Raw genomic sequence first — 16130 nt, forward strand, 5'->3', positions numbered from 1 at the left:
TAAGGCAGGCACATACCAATCATATGTAGATTCTAAGATTTTCTGATTGGCAATTGGCTGAAAAGAGTTAAGTTTTGTCTAAAGACTTGAAGTCAGTGGAAAGAAATGCTAGAGTTAGGATAAGGAAGAACCTGGAAGCCAGGGTTGTAGCCTTCAGACAGAATAGATGGTAAGTGTCCCTTTTTGGATCTTAAAAGGTGTCAAACTTTGAGTTAATCACCTCTAGATTCAGGAAAGCCCTGACTGCATTAATGGAGATTCTCTACAGATACAAATACCCCCATGAAAGATGGCTTTATGGGGCCATCTTAAAATACAACCGGCCAGGTGCAGTGGCTCACGCCTGTAATCCCAGCACTTTGGGAGGACAAGGTGGGTGGATTACGAGGTCAGGAGTTTGAGAGCAGCCTGGCCAACATGGTGAAATCCCATCTGTACTAAAAATACAAAAATGAGCCAGGCGTGGTGGTGCACGCCTGTAATCTCAGCTACTCAGGAGGCTGAAGCAGGAGAATCACTTGAACCTGGGAGGCGGAGGTTGCAGTGAGCTGAGATTGCTCCACTGCACTCCAGCCTGGGAGAAGGAGTGAGACTCCGTCTCAAAATAAAATAAAATAAAATAAGACAAAGAAATAAAGTGGGGATAAAATATTGGGATTTTCTTCAGGGTCTGCTATCTGTTATGTAATGCTATAGAGAGTCAGGTTAGAATTTGGTATCCTACTGCAGTAAAGTGTCTGTTGGGTCAGTCCTAGGATCTCTATTTTAATGTTATTGCTGGTGAGTTGTGCCTACATCCAAAAGGAGAGGAAGTATAAGGCGGTTTGCCCAACCTCCCTTCCCAACGTGGCCTGGAATTCAGTTTTTCAGGTTTCTCTGGGGTCCCTCCTTGGCCAAGTGGGGGGTCCATCCAATTGGTTGGAACACTTAAGATTTTATTTTTTGCTTGCAAGCATATTGCAAGAACTGGGAGGACCTGACAAAGCAACAATTTATCAGGGCAATATTCACCTGAAGATTTCATAAGCTTTGTGTGTAGAGAGCTCTTGGGACAATGGTCATCCATGACTAAGATTCTCAAACCAGTTGGAGAGCAGAGCACCTCCCCTACACTGCTCCCTTGAACAATATAATAAAAATGCTAGTCACGGGACTCAGACCTGAGATGATTGTTGGTTGTTAGCAAGGAGGACACATTTTCAGGCATTTGCCATCTCTTCTGAAGGGAATTGATTCAAAATCCTAAAGAGAGTGACTGTAAGACCCTAGGAAATTCAGAAAGGGTGTACAAGAAACTGAGTGAGCAGAGCTATCCATCACAGTGGCCTCCAAGGAGGTACGCACCACAGCTAGGCAGAGGGCCGTTGCCCACCCCAGTGTGAACAATTGGCATGCAGAAGCTGCAAAAAGCATGTGGCAGTAACATCAACTCAGCCTACTGTGGTGGCAGGTCGCATGAGACCATGCATTGGCGAGGACAGGAAAAGAGGAAAAGGCACAGTGGGAGTGTCCAGCTGTGACCTCGGAGCAGTTGAAGAGGCAGGAGTGGCTCAGGCTAGGAGGTAGGGAAGAGCTGGATGGGATCAGTGATAGCTAGAGAATTTCAGTGACCTCCTGAAATTCCGGAGTGTAAACTGCTCTGAGATACCTGAAGGTGGAAGTCATAGAAGGGGCTGAGAGATCTGAAGTTTCCTCTCTCTACCTGATTATATCTTACTCAACCTTTGAAATCCAGTTCCAAGGACACTTCTCAAAGTGTTGTTTTTTATTTTTTATTTTTTCAGAACTGGGTCATCTTCTTTCAAACTCCCCAAGCTCCCAGAGCTCTTAACCTTATTGCAATATTATCTTCAGTCTTGTACTTTGGCTGTCTTTGGTTTTATTTTCCCAGTTAATTTTCCTAGACCATAAATCCCTGTGTTAGGTTCCTTTCTCCTTTTTACATTCAGTATCTCCTAGATCCTACACTTATTAAGAGAAGAGACCCTGTTTCAGAATCTTGCCCACAACCCGGCCAGAATGCTTCACATCTTAATGACATGGTGATTCTTTTCTTCTCCTCTTCCTCCTCCTCCTCCTTCTTCCTCCTCTTCCCTCCTCCTTCTCCCTCCTCCTTCTTCTTCTTCTCTTCTTTTTTTTGAGACAGCATCTCACTCTGTTGCCCCGGCTAGAGTGCAGTGGCACGATCTCAGCTCACTGCAACCTCCGCCTCCCGGGATCAAGCGATTCTCCTGCCTCAGCCTCCTGGGTAGCTGGGACTACAGGCACGTGCAAGCACGCCCAGCTAATTTTTGTATTTATAGTAGAGATGGGGTTTCACCATATTGGCCAGGCTGGTCTCGAACTCCTGACCTCATGATCCACCCACTTTGGCCTCCCAAAGTGCTGGGATTACAGGCGTGAGCCACCACAACCGGCTTCTTCTTCTTTCCTCTTTCTTCTTTCTTCTTCTCGTGATCTGCCCACCTCGGCCTCCCAAAGTGCTGTGATTACAGGCGTGAGCCACCGCACTTGGCTTCTTCTTCTTCTTCCTCCTCCTCCTCCTTTTCTCCTTCTCCTCCTCCTTCTTCTTCTCTTCTTTTCTTCTTCTTCCCCTTCTTCCCCTTCTTCCTCTTCTTCCTCTTTCTCTTCCTCTTTTTTTTTATTTTTATTTTTTAGAGGCAGAGTCTTGCTTTGTTCCCCAGGCTGGAGTGCAGTGAAGTGATCATAGCTCACAGTAGCCTCAACCTCCTGGGCTCAAGCAATCCTCCCACCTCAGCCTCTCAAGTAGCTGAGACTACAGGCACACAATGCTACACCCAGCTAATTTATTTTATTTTATTTTTTGTAGAGATGGGGTCTCACTGTGCTGCCCAGACTGGTGTTGAGCTCCTGACCTCAAGTGATCCTCTCACTTCAGCCTTCCAAGTACTGAGATTCCAGGTGTGAACTACCATGACAAGCCATGATATTGTTTTTGAATGAATGAATGAATGCCTAATGAAGGAAGTCAGATGGAGACCAGATTAGGGAAGAGAATGGAGTGTTCTTGTTGGTTCTCTAGGAAATAAATCACTGTGGCTTTGACACCACTGTAGCCTTATTTTCCCAGGAGGCATCAAGTCTCGCTCCTATTGAGAGAGCCAAGAGACAGAGGGAGGGAGACAGCCAGTGCTTGTGGATCAGTCCACATCAGAGGAAATACTCTTGACAGGGTCAACATGGTGCCTGGCAGGCATGGCCTTGGGTACTTGTCATTCCCAAGGCATTCCCATGAATTAGAAGCAGGGGACGCAGGGAAAGAAACTCATCCCTGAGGCTAGAGATGGAGGGAAAAACACTCATCTGGGAGGCTAGAGGATGGAGGGAAGGGCAGGGGAGCACTGTGGCCGGAGACAGAACCTAGGCTGACTAATTAAACCCTTTGGTATCTGGCCCCCTCCAGCACAAGCAGATTATCACTGCTGAATCAGCTTCCTGCCAAGACCAGACTCACACTCTTTTTTTTTCCTGCTTGATTTGCTTAATGGAAGCTGACAGTGAAGTTCAACCCTGATTGTCAGATTTTAGTAGGAACCTCAAGGGGGGAGAAGAAGGCAGAAATTTGAGGAATTAAAAATAGCACACATAATGAGATTCTTTATTTAGCTGAACCACTTCTTTAATATTTCACTTCTCTCTCTCTCTTACACACACACACATACACACACAGAGTTGTGCACACAAACATCTGATTTTCACTTAGGCTGGAGGCCTTGCCAGAGTCCTGTGGGGAAGACAGGACATTCATCTTGGATAGTAGAAATCTGCAAAAGAGGATGTCCTTTTTTTTTTTTTTTTTGAGAGAGTGTCTCGCTCTGTCACCCAGGCTGGAGTGCAGTGGCGTGATCTCGGCCCCCTGCAACCTCCACCTCCTGGGTTCAAGTGATTCTTGTGCCTTAGCCTCCCACGTAGCTGGGATTACAGGTGTGCACCACCACGCCTAGCTAATTTTTTTTGTATTTTTAGTAGAGACAGGGTTTCGCCATGTTGGCCAGGCTGGTCTTGAACTCCTGACCTCAAGTGATCCGCCCACCTCAGCCTCCCAAAGTGCTGGGATTACAGGTGTAAGCCACTGGGCTGGGCCCAGGAGCTGGTTTTAACCAACTAGGTCACTGCATTCCACACAGTTTAGAAAGAAACAGGCTACAGGGCAGGAGGCTGTGAAACAGGCTGATTGCTCAAGTTGAGTAAAGTCCCTGGAGCCCCTCCCTGTTGGCTTACAGCACTATTAATATCTAAGGGGCAAGGATGTGGGGGGCTGTTGTTAGGAGTTGAAGTGGTCTCAATGCATTGCAAGAAGATGAACATCAGATGAAAGTACATGGATGGATACAACAGAAAAATCCCCAGCCCAGAATATGCTAAAGAAGAGATGTCATGGTATGGGAACTTGTCTCCTGTGAAGAGCTCAGGACATACCCTAGACTAGAGGTCTGGGAGAATAGAGGTTGAGAGTGAGAGGGGCAGCCTGAGCAAAGAACTGAATTGAGCATGTATTTGTTCTCCAAACAGATACGCCACTTAGGACTGCACTCTATGCTTGGTTCTTGTAGAGTAGAAACTAGTGAGGTTCCAGGAAGCCAGGAAGCAGGTGGACTGAGATGGAGAAAAAAACTTGGGAGGTTCCGGGAAGGTTTTTTTCCAGTAAAGAAATTGGGGTCAGGCACAGTGGCTGACACCTGTAATCCCAGCACTTTGGGAGGCCGAGGCAGGTGGATCACAAGGTCAGAAGTTTGAGACCAGCTTGGCCAATATGGTGAAATCCCGTCTCTACAAAAAATACAAAAATTAGCCAGGTGTGGTGGCAGGCGCCTGTAATCCCAGCTACTTGGGAGGCTGAGGCAGGAGAATTGCTTGAACCCAGGAGGTGGAGGTTGCAGTGAGCCGAGATTGCGCCATTGCACTCCAGCCTGGGCTACAGAGCCAGACTCCATCTTAAAAAAAAAAAAAAAAAAAGAAAGAAAGAAAGAAAGAAAGAAACTGGATGTTCCCCAATAGCTGGAATTATAGACAGACTGGATAATTTTGGAGATATGGCAAAGACATAATAGTATTTTACTAACAAGAAAAGGGAGGAAAAAAAGGAAGGAGAAAAGGAAGGTAGGAAGGAACTTCAAGTTGGGGGGGAAACCAGAATACGAAAGTCAGGACTAAATATAAAGCAAAATAAAACAGGACTGTTTCTGAGCCATGAACAGTGTTTAAAAAAAAGAGAGAAATCAATTTTATACGCATGCTAAGAACATACGTGCTTAAGAGGCATTACCCCTTCAAAAGGAAATGTAATCCTAGATTACTATCTGGCTCTGCAATCTGAGAAATTAACATAGTCATGATAAGTGAATTTTGTTTGTTTTTCCTTTTGTTTTTTTTTGTTTTGTTTTGTTTTGGATAGGTTTGGTTTTCAAGATTTAGAATTAACCTATGGGAAAAGTAAAGACGTTCTTCTTTTGGTTATGAGGCACATTGCATTTGTGTTTTCCATTTTGATAGTGTAAAAAAAGTGATTTTCTTTCTTAAAAGAAGTTGGAGAACAGAGAGAAAGATGGAATAAAGGAGAGAAAGGGATGTGACTGCTAAAAGCCTCAACTTTGATGGTCTGGAGTCAGCACTCCACTGAAATTGAGACAAAAGAAACAAAAGTTTAAATATGTTATTTAAAATTGTAAGGGGTAGCCATGAAAATAACTACAAAATATAAATATCAAAAAGTAGGGCCGAGTGTGGTGGCTCTCGCCTGTAATCCCAGCACTTTGGGAGGCTGAGGCAGGCAGATCACCCGAGGTCAGGAGTTTGAGACCAGCCTGGTCAACATGGTGAAACCCTGTCTCCACTGAAAATACAGAAATTAGCTGGGCATGGTGATGGGCACCTGACCCAGCCACTCGGGAGGCTGAGGCAGGAGAATCGCTTGAACCCGGGAGGTGGAGGTTGCAGTGAGCTGAGATCATGCCACTGCACTCCAGCCTAGGCAACAGAATAAGACTTCAGCTCAAAAAAAAAAAAAAAAAAAAAAAAAAAAAAAGTAGGACTGAAAGAGTTTCAGGGGCACAGCATGGATCTACTCCAGGGAATGTTGTTTTACTGTTGTGTTCTATAGAAAGCAAAGGCAGGGACCCTGGAGGTAAGGGACCAACATTTTCCTCTTCTGTATCAGAGAGTCTGTATATAGTCTTTATGACTGATAAATCACAAAATATTGGTATTAGTATGTTATTTGCAAGAGAAACAAAAACAGGAGTTAAAAGTTGTAATTTCTATCGAAGAAGAAGCCTGTTTCTTTGTTGTTAAAGACTTTTTGAACTCTCTGATGTTTTTATAGATACATTTGATTTTTTCATTAAAATTTAAATTTCAAAAATTAAAAGATCATTCTAGCAACAAAATATAAAAGAAAATAACAATGTGAGCATTACATTCTCTCCTGGGAAACTGTGACTCAGCTCAAGATAACAGATTCATCTGCTTTAGATCAAATTTGAGAACCTTAAATTTTGCACACGACTTGGATTTTCATAAATTAATAAAAATGCACCAGTGACTCTCGCACTTTACTTTTGACCTCGGTCTCACTGCGTGGGTCACATGCTTTTGCAGAATCTTCTCATCCCTGGTCCAAGGCACCAGGCAGTCAGCTTATCAAATAACCCTCCATCTGGCCTCCCTCATAAATCACACCCAGAGCCCCATCACGTAAGAGAAATTCATTTTTCTTCTGCTCCTGTTCCTTTCCCATGTAAGATCTTGACCTTCAGATATCATATAAGTTCATCTCATACAGGGGCTTCCCATCTGATTTTAATTCCCTTCCCTCCCTGCTTCCTGCAATTATTCCTCACTGCCCACTCGTGCCTGCTGCAGTCATCGGCAAGACCATCTCTGATTCTCTTTCTTTTATTTCTTCCAAGGCCAGTCAGATAGCAGCCTTCAAATCCACACTGATGGCAAAGAAAGAGAAACAGCTAAGAAATGCAGCTGGCGATGCAGGTATTGCTTCCTTTCTATTATAGACAAGAAATCAAGCTTTATAAAAGTTAGGCACCTGCTCTGGTCACACTGCTGCTATGGAACTGCTAAGTTTGCAAGATCCAGTTTTTCCTTTTAAAGAGACAGGGTCTAACTAAGTTGCCCAGGCTGGTCTGGAGCTCTTGGGCTCAAGCAATCCTCCTGCCTCAGCCCCTCAAATTGCTGGGATTACAGGAGAGAACCACCACGCCCAGCCCCTAGGTCCAAATTTGAAGTCATGTCTATCTAACTTCCTGTGTCTTTTAAAAATATAAACCCACAGTGCAATTCCTTTGTGGTAACTGACGTTGAATAACAAAATGGAGTAGAATATTGCTGTATTTTTTATTTAAATTTTTTATTTCATAGGTTTTTGGGGAACAGGTGGTATTTGGTTACATAGATACGTTCTTTAGTGGTGATTTGTGAGATTTTGGTGCACCCATCACCTGAGCAGTATATACTGAACCCAATTTGTAGTCTTATCCCTCATCCCCTTCCCACCCTTTCCCCCAAGTCCCCAAAGTCCATTGTATCATTCTTATGCCTTTGCATCTGCATCCTCATAGCTTAGCTCCCACTTATGAATGAGAACATACAATACTTGGTTTTCCATTCCTGAGTTACTTCACTTAGAATAGTAGTCTCCAATCCCATCCAGGTTGCTGTGAACGCCGTTAATTCATTCCTTTTTATGGCTGAGTAGTATTCCGTCATATATATGCCGCAGTTTTTCTATCCACTCGTTTGATGGACATTTGGGTTGGTTCCACTTTTTTTTTTTTTTTTTTTTTGAGACAGAGTCTTGCTCTGTCGCCCAGGCTGGAGTACAGCGGCGTGATCTCGGCTCACTACAAGCTCCGCCTCCTGGGTTCAGGCCATTCTCCTGCCTCAGCCTCCCAAGTAGCTGGGACTACAGGCGCCCACCACCATGCCTGGCTAATTTTTTGTATTTTTAGTAGAGACGGGGTTTCACCGTGTTAGTCACGATGGTCTCGATCTCCTGACCTCGTGATCCGCCCGCCTTGGCCTCCCAAAGTGCTGGGATTACAGGTGTGAGCCACTGTGCCCGGCCAGTTCCACATTTTTGACATTGCGAATTGTGCTGCTATAAACGTGCATGTGCAAGTATCTTTTTCATATAATGACTTGTTTTCCTCTGGGTAGATAAACAGTAGTAGGATTGCTGGATCGAAAGGTAGTTCCACTTTTAGTTCTTTAAGGAATCTCCACACTGTTTTCTGTAGTGGTAGTACTAGTTTACATTCTAACCAGTTGGCTTGTAGAAAATCAGCAACTTGGAGCTGGTACCACATGTTGGGAATGAGAAAAAAATCCAGGATTCTTTCATGGATCTGGGGTCTATGGTTCTATGAGCAATTAACTCATTTTGTTTGCATTTTTTCTCATTTATAAAACAAGATGGTTTACTGGATAATCATTAAGTTCTCTTCCAACCCTGAATAATTTATATTCCAGAAAGAAATAAAGCCCATTAAGGTAATTTTCAAATTCAGATATCTTGCAAATCACTGAGGTGAATGCGGTGGAAAAGTGGATTTAAGGTTAAATAGTAAGACAATAATTTAACTAAAAATAAAATCTTCATATTCTAACACGAAGCTTGATATTGTCCAGTATGGAAAGGATTTAAGGTACTGTAGTGTATTCATCTGCTTGGAGTGCCATAACAAAATGCCACAGGCTGGGTAATGTATAAGAAACAAACATTTATTTCTCACAGTTCTGGAGGCTGGGAAGTCCATGGTCATGGTGCCAAAAATGTAGGTTTTATTCTAGGACCTCTTGTTTTGGTTCCTGGGTAACCACATCTCACTGCCCACTCACATACTTTCTGGGATAAAGACATCTCTCTGGTCTTTCTTCCTTTCTTTCCTTCCTTCTTTCCTTCCTTCCTTCCTTCCTTCCTTCCTTCCTTCCTTCCTTCCTTCCTTCCTTCCTTCCTTCCTTCCTTCCCCTTCCTTCCATCCTTCTTTCCTTCCTTTCTCTCTTTCTTTCTCCCTCTCTCTCTCTTTCTCCTTCCTTTCTTCCTTCCTTCCTACCTTCCTTCCTTTTCTTTCCTTCTTTCTTTGAATATCAGGAGGCAAAGATGGTGTGTCTTCTTATAAGATCACTAATTCTATAGAATCAGGGCCCTACCCTTGTGATTTCACTCACTACTTCCTTAGAGGCCCCACTTTCAATTACAGCCATACTGGGGGTTGGAACTTCAACATATGAATGTTGAGGGCACACAAACATTCAATCCATAACACAGAGCATCAGAAGATAGTGGCATGGGCACATCAGATTTGAATTGCTAAATTATTTCTCCTAAGAAGAGTGAAAAAAAAAAAAAAGTCTGGGTGTGGTGGCTCATGCCTATAATCCCAGCATTTTGGGAGGCTGAGGTGGGCAGAAAACTTGAGCACAGGACTTCCAGACCAGCCAGAGCAACATGACCAAACCCAGTCTCTGCAAAAATACACAGAAATTAGTTGAGCATGATGGTGCACAGCTGTAATCCCAGCTACTCCTCGGGAGGATGAGGTGGGAGAATCATCTGAGCCCAGGAAGGTTGAGGTTTCTGTGAGCTGAGATTGTGCCATTGCACTCCAGCCTGTGTGACAAAAGTGAGACTCTATCTCAAAAAAAAAAAAGAAAAAAAAAAGTGAAGAAAATACCCTTGTATAAACTTTAAGTCCAAAATAATATAGAGCTATGCTGTCTCAAACTTTAGAATGCATAAGGAACATCTACAGAGACTGCTTAAATATATAATTTACTGTGAAATTAGCTCTCAGATTGCTTGTGACCAGAGCAAAAAAGAAAACATGCTGGTCATATACCTTCCAGTGTCCATAAGGAGGTTTTATATGAATCCTTTATGGGAACTAAATTTTTGCCATTAATTAATTCTAAAATAAATGTATCATCTTTATGTCAATGAGAAATGAATGAACGGTGCTCTTAACAAAATCCTGACGGTAACAAAGCTATGTCTCTTATCATCTCTCAATAAACTATAATGTCAAAACACAATCAATAAAATCATTATTCTGGAATGATGGATTATAGAATCTTTTTAAATACATATAATTTTGTTTCTTTCAAATGCACAGAATAATTAAAACTAGGTTAACAAAACATTGCGTAACTAAAATCCATGAGCAACATACTTTTAGATAAATAAGACATTAGCGATAAGCATCACTTTCTCTGTTTTTTTTTTTTTTTAGAAACAATATTTCTGCAAACCTTTTTTAAAAAGTTGTTTTTCCTTTAAGCAGTTTAATCATTCTCCTGGGGCTTTGGTTTATACGAGTAATTTGCATAGAAACTCTTTGTTTTTGGAGGCCCAGGGTTGTATTTCGAAGTAGGAATGTTAATGAGAGGAAAGGCTGTATCAGATTTGGAAATACTATGTTCCATATCTTTTATATTTAGTTTATGTAACTAAATATAGTTTACAACAAAATGTACCCTGGTGCCTGTCTTTGTGGTATCTACCCACACGTAGCGAAAAGTCTTATTGATAAAATATTCATGAAATTTCACCTTGAGATAACAGATTGCAATGGATGGGACATAGTTTTCTAGTCCTAAGGCTTCTTCATAATATTGGCTAAAAACATTCCCAGACAAGTGTTTTTCATTAGCCTTGATATTATATATCTCACCCCTTTTTTGTGTTAAGGAGTTTTGAAGAGATGAGGCACAGGGAAAGGAAACAATAGCAAAATTCCATTGTGTTTGGTTTATGGATTTGTTCTACTTAGAGCATCTCAGAGAAGCTCTTTTTGATACGAGCCATAACTGATTACAAACTATGGACTATGGAAAAGAATCCAAAGATAGTGAGACTAGATCACCACTGAGCTGAAACTAGTAGCATTTACACAAAATATCCTTTTGCTATCAGCTTCACAAAATGTGGATGCATTCCTGTTGTCATGTTTCTTATTTCCCAAGAACTAGGATGAAGCGTTGAAAGCACCAGAAAAGAGTGGGTATGCCTTTGTGTTTAGCAATTATGTTACTGGGTGATGTTGCCTGTTTTGAACCAAGTGAGTAAGTGGGTTGGTACTGTCACCTTTCTAGGACAGATACTTGCATTTCCTAAATTTCTGCTATGTGGCTGAATCTAGTCACTGAAACTGAAAATGTTCACAGACTATGTTTGTCTCCCATTGACATGGATTGGCCACAAAGATTTGTGATGGGTTCCAAAAGCACGCACAGACTCAAATTATCTATTTTTAGATCAGGACTGTCTCATTAGATCACATCAGTGGAAATTCAGCTCAGAATCCAGTATATACAATCACCCCTAATTGCACTAGACATTCCATAGACAAGTTCATATTTTTGATCTTTGCTATCCTACCTACCCAGCCATTTTTTCACCCAGTCATTTATTCAAAAAATGTAAACTCTGTACTGAGGGAAATATAAGACCAAACCTCATTGTGTTTGTCCTAACCCTTTATCCTACAGTATTTTTATTAGGAAGGGAGACAGAATGCAGAATAAGTCTACTATTCAGGGATCTGGTGGACAATATCAGCAACTCTGTTCATATCCATGAGGATTTTACAGACTTGAATTATGTTTTCTTTGCCTTTCCTATCTAATTCTAATCCTTTTTATGTTCCTCCCTGGAAGCTGTTTGAATCATCTGATACTTAACTGGCAGAAAATCATTCCAGACCCACTGTTTCAGGGAATCAAAGAAATCCAGGAAAAAAGAGACCCAGATTCTCTAGTGTCTCCTGTCAGTCACCTTTCCTAATGCTTTCCATTTTCAGTTAGCTTCTCATTTATACGTCCAGGCCAAAAAGACCCCAAGCCCCTGCTACACATATAGATGCCAATTTCATTGAATGGATCACTGAAATCCAATTATGGTGCTGTAATAATACACACCAATGTGTATAATAATACACACCAATATTATTCGATATATTTAACTCTAATAAAAGCCGAGGTGGGAGGGTCACTTAAGGCCGTGAGTTCAAGACCAGCCTGGACAACATAGCGAGACTCCATCTCTACAAAAAATTACAAAAATTAGCTGGGTATGGTAGTGCACACCTGTAATCCCAGCTACTCAGGAGGCTGAGTGGGAGGATTGCTGGAGCCCAGGAAGTCACGGGTACAATGAGCTATGATTCTGCCACTGTACTCCATCTTGGGTGACAGAGTGAGATCCTGTCTCTAAAAAACTTAAAAAAGTAAAAAAGTGGATGTATTTATCAGGCAAAATATATAAAGCTGAAAATGTCCCAGAAAATTTGTAATGCACCAAAATGCCAACATGGAGCAAGCATTTGACCCTTTAATAAATAGAGGTCATGTTATAGTCATAAATATGGTATGCAATAGAATGGCAATACCTAATTAATTTTAATAATCTAGGTTTTACGATTATTCATCCTGGTAAGAAACTGAAGTTTATTTTAAGAAAGAGAACTCTTATCTGACTTGTCAATTCACATAAATATTCCTTGGGCATATTTAAGCAATCTCTATGTGTATAGGTTTGAATCAAATTTGTTGGCAAAAGTAACCCTGGACCATAGGACTCAAAATAAAAAATAACCCAGTGCTGCAAACTCTGTTAGTTCTTCTAAGATTCCCTCCCAATTTTATTGCATTAATTGACTCATGGGTGCTTGGAATGCTCCTTAGCTTGCTCTGAGAGAGTAATAAGTAGAGACTTTAATCACTTAATTTGCAGAGCCTTGATCATCTTGGCCCCCAAATTGTTTAGTTCCTGATGAATGTTCTAGAAATAAAATTGGAAGAGGCATGTTATCCTCTTTGGTCAGTCAAAATACCATATGAGTGTCAGCATTTCCATCTGTGTTCTCCTAAAGCATTGCTTCCCTCTCTCTCTGACAAAATTGGGCTCTAAAAGGCTCCACCTTCTTCTCTGCAGCCACTCAGATGAAGGTGCTGCAGGGCCAAGCCCCATACTAGTGTCATACACTGCTGGTATATACTCAGGTCCACCAGGCCTCTCCTTCCATTAAGAAACAACGTCTTACCATGCAACAGAGAAGCTCAAACCAAAGCCACCAGAGGTAGAATGTTCCCTTGCAATAAAAGATGCTACATCTGCTTCCTGCATGGTGCTCTTCTGTTATACACTTTCCTGTTTTCTCAAAGGCAAAGTGGACACCACTCTCTACTACCTCTACCATTAGATTTGAGTGGTAGAGGTAGAGCCCACTCTTCTTGCCAGCACTATCCTGCCTTCCCAGAACATTCTTCTCACCCACAATGTGCTGAAGCAGCTTATGGAGCTCAGAATAGATCCTAATGTTTCTCTGACTTGGGCATAAAAGGATGCTGATTCCAAGATGTGGCCTTTCTGAAGCCAATTCTTTGAAGGGGAGTCTGACACTAGCTCTATTTTCTAGGATCCTTCACTTCCGTGGAAAACATAAAGAAATAATTGCTTTCTTAACTTCTGCCACTTGGTTTCCAGGTAATCGATCCTGCCACCAGAACTAACGCCATTTAATATGAATTCACTACATTCTAGGCAGTATACTGCGATCTTTGCAAGATGTATGCTAGGGTTTGGATGTGGTTTGCCTCCGTCAAAATTCATATTGATACTTGATTTCCAGTGCGGCAATGTTGGAAGGTGCAGCCCAATGGGAGGTGCTCTCCCACTAGGGTGAGAGTGTTCTCACTGTAGATGACCGTAGTTCCTGCAAGAGCTGTTGTTAAAAAGAATCTGTCTCTCTCTCTTGCTCAGTCTCTCTTCCTCAGTCTCTCTCTTGCTTCTACTTTCACCATGTGAACTCTTCACATAAGCCCACTCACCTTCCACTTTCTGCCATGAGTTGAAGCAGCATGAGGCTCTTACCAGATGCAGCTGCCCAACCTTAGACTTTTCAGCCACCAGAATCATGAGCCAAATAAACCTCATATTTTTTTTCATAAATTACCCAGCCTCAGGTAGTCTGTTATTGCAGCACAAATTGGACAAAGATAATATAACTCCTTAAATTTTCTTTAATTCTCAAAACTACCCTTCGAAGTAGTTGTTGAAGTATCTTCCTCAGAATAGTACTTGTGTTCACTGAGGTTAACTAACTTAACTAAAGCTGCACAGCTAGTAAGTGACCAAGTGACCTTATGTCCAATTTTTCTCTTCTCCACTGATGCCACAGTACCTTGTTACCTTAAGAATCTCTTTTATGAAGGAGTTTTCTATTTTTATAATCATTTCTATTGTTAGTATGCAATAATTCTTAATAATAGCAAACTTGATCTGAGACTTCTTAGATTGACTTTTCTAATGCCTTCGTCTTCCTGAGTTTCAAATGCACATAAATATAGGGCCTAAGACCATTAATCACCCAACCTCTTCTCTTAAAGGTGAAAAGTATTTAGTTAAGTGCCTACATGGCTAAATGACTATGAGTTCCATTGGCATTTAATAAACAAATCATAAATGACCTTAAATCCTTCAAGCAGACTCAATAGGACTTTCACATTTTCATATTTTTTGTTAATAGTGAGATAATGAGTCATCAAAAATACACATTTCTCTAGAAAATACCTAGCAATTAAAATATCATATGAATCAACTTTCATTCTCCACAATCACTCTACACTTGTGAGGATTGACCACATTCCATTTTGACCTAATATGAGTGTTTAAAACATTTTTTTAAAAATTAAGTTTGTGTTAATCTTAAAAGCCATCCACCCTGCCTCCAGCGCTTTGAACTAGCTGAAGAGGTTCATACACCACAGCTCCTGCGTAGTGAGGAGCTGCTGAGCCCTCAGAGCTGCAAAGCCATTCATAGCTACTGCAAGGATTGTGCCTTTTTTTATTTTTCAGATGTGCATGTCTCCAAACCTTATTAGCACCCAGCTCCACTCCCAGCTTCTTGAGTTGTAGCCATGTCTTCAACCTTGCTTCTGGCTCATGAATGTGAGCTTGTCCTTCATTTCTCCCAGCCTGTGATATAAACATTCCCCAACCAACTCTGAGTTGAATGCTCTCTCTCCTTCTCTTATTACCAATTTCCTAGTTCTGACCCCTAAAAACCAGAGAAGGCCAGCACTGGGCTCCCATAAGGAGGATATTAGGCAGAGTATTAGAGTTATGAATATGTGCGCTTCCATCTAAGTTTGTATTGTCTATCAGGTTATGCAAAATATATATGTTCATTTTCATGCCCATTTAACACAAAAGTATCTATCTCCTGGGGTAATGTGCCATTTTATCAATAGTTTTTCTATCATGTGAAGATCACAACATCCTTATATTCTCAGCTCTGCCTTTCAATTCTCCAGGGAATCCCCTTTCTCAGGTATTAATTTCCACAGTCGTGCTCATTAATGTGATAAGCCTCTCCAGTTTTAAATAGCTCTTCATACCCAAACAGGCCATAATTGAATGGAAGATTTAATTGTTTTTTCTTTTTTTTCTTTTTCTCAGCAAACAATCAGACCAGGCAAGCAAGGACACAGCAGACAAAACACCGCTCAACTCAGGAGTGAAAGACATGTGTTTCCATTCACTAATAGGTAGAAATGTCACTGGATTTCAGAGAGGCTAACTCAGGGCTCAGTTTGGAATGGAGAGCTATTGAATTCCCCTTTCAGACTGGCAGACAGCTCAGCTGCACGGTTCTCTTCCCCTGTCATTCCTGTTGATTTGCCTTCAAGGTGGTCATTCAGAGAGAGTGAAAGGAAAAGGCCATGGTTTGCCATTTCAGGCCCAGAGATTTAGCTCCGACTCCCACTGATATAGTTTGGCTCTGTGTTCCCACCCAAATCTCACCTTGTAGCTCCCATAATCCCCACGTGTTATGGGAGGGACCTGGTGGGAGATGATTGAATCATGGAGAGGGGGTCTTTCCTGTGCTGTTCTCATGGTAGTGTATGGGTCTCACGAGATCTGATATTTTTAAAAGCTGGAGTTTCTCTGCACAAGCTCTTTCTTTGCCTGCTGCCATCCAGGTAAGATGTGACTTGTTCCTCCTTGCCTTCCACCATGATTGTGAGGCCTCCCTAGCCATGTGGAACTGTAAGTTCAATAAACCTCTTTCTTTTGTAAATTGCCCAGTCTCAGG

The sequence above is a fragment of the Pongo abelii genome, chromosome 6 (assembly GCF_028885655.2).
Source record: "Pongo abelii isolate AG06213 chromosome 6, NHGRI_mPonAbe1-v2.0_pri, whole genome shotgun sequence".
Lineage (NCBI taxonomy): Eukaryota > Metazoa > Chordata > Mammalia > Primates > Hominidae > Pongo > Pongo abelii.